Below are 1,446 nucleotides of genomic sequence, written 5' to 3' on the forward strand. Positions count from 1 at the left end.
TGCTGAGCTTCTCCCGTTTCGCTCGCAGCTACTCAGGGAATCCCGGTTGGTTTCTTCTCCTCCCCTTATTAATATGCTTAAATTCTGGGGGTTGTCTCACATCACTTGAGGCCTACAACAAAATCAGTCACATTCCATTCGTTTCGAACCCGGGGCATAGCGAACCGATATATACGCAACAACACTTCACACACACACACACACGGATTGGGCAATTTACGGTCATTTTTGAATCAACGATGGCCCCCCCGAGCACGTTGTCCGAATATCACTCCAATAAGGACAACGAGTTCCGCTCGGCATCGTTTTGATTCGATCTCTCAACAACAACTCTCGGTCGACTTGGTCGACTTGGACCCACGATGTCTCCCCCCGAGCATGTCGAGCCAACTGCACCACTATTGTATTGGACAACATGTTCCCCTCGGGCATCGATGGGTTAATCATGCACCACTATTATAAAACCCTTTGACGTTTTCCCCCAAGCACGTTGATCCAGTATTACGACGGATACGGTCAACGAATTCTTGGACATCAAAGAGGTTTTCGATTGAATTTCCCCATGTTTCACAACGTACTCTTAGCGGTATCCTACGATACGTCTCACTCTATTTGTGTGTGTGCGCGTTTACGTGCGTGCGATTTATGCGGTTCACCCCTTTACTTTCAGCGCCCTGCGGTCCCAACAAAGGTCCCGAGCACGCCATTATGCACAGTGTGGAAGCGTGTTTCCCCCACGACACTAGACGGGCTGCTCGCCATAGTGTTCTATTGTGGCACGCTCCACCCTGAAGTTTGGTTTGTTGTATATCAAGGAATTGATAGGCACTCAAGAATGTGTGCATCGGCCGGGTTTAATCGTCCGACGCGCAATATGCGTTCAACTTATCGGTGTTCATGTGTCCTGCAGTTCACATTGTGACGCGCATTTAGCTGCGGTCTTCATCGATCCATGAGCCGAGTGATCCCCTGCCTAGGGTTTTATAGTAAGGTTCCCAATGTAACACAATCCCGGTGGTACGTCCAAAGACTAACTTTCTGACTAAGTTGTCTTTATTACCCAATAGTCCCAGGCCTTGTGACTTGTGGCTCATGTCTACGCCCATGGCCACCATTCGCTAAGATAGTTTTGAAGTCACTTTGAAGGCCCAGGAACAACTCTCTTAGCACATCGGTTAACCTGGCGCCGCAGTCAACTCATGTGCTTGGATCGGATCGAGCTATTGAGTATTGGGCCTGCATACTCGCTCATCCGTATCCTTTGCGTACCGCCCCATGGCCCTTGTATGTCTGCACCACAGTTCCTGTTCGTTCCGTGCCTATGGCCGGATACGTATTGCACATCGGTTAACCTGACGCCGCAGTCAACTCATGTGCTTGGATCGGATCGAGCTATTGAGTATTGGGCCTGCATACTCGCTCATCCGTATCCTTTGCGTACCGCCC

General features: G+C 49.9%; 1 non-coding gene and 1 pseudogene across 1 annotated transcript; both read right to left on the bottom strand.

Moving 5' to 3' along the window:
* LOC125773907 (large subunit ribosomal RNA) overlaps nt 1-114 on the bottom strand; it is a 3,598-nt pseudogene extending 3,484 nt beyond the window's left edge.
* A 709-nt stretch (nt 115-823) lies between these two features.
* LOC125773908 (5.8S ribosomal RNA) lies at nt 824-981 on the bottom strand. Its single transcript, XR_007420460.1, has one exon. It is a non-coding gene; the product is annotated as a 5.8S ribosomal RNA (ribosomal RNA).
* Nucleotides 982-1,446: the final 465 nt, after the last annotated feature.

The sequence above is a fragment of the Anopheles funestus genome, assembly GCF_943734845.2.
Source record: "Anopheles funestus chromosome X unlocalized genomic scaffold, idAnoFuneDA-416_04 X_unloc_62, whole genome shotgun sequence".
Lineage (NCBI taxonomy): Eukaryota > Metazoa > Arthropoda > Insecta > Diptera > Culicidae > Anopheles > Anopheles funestus.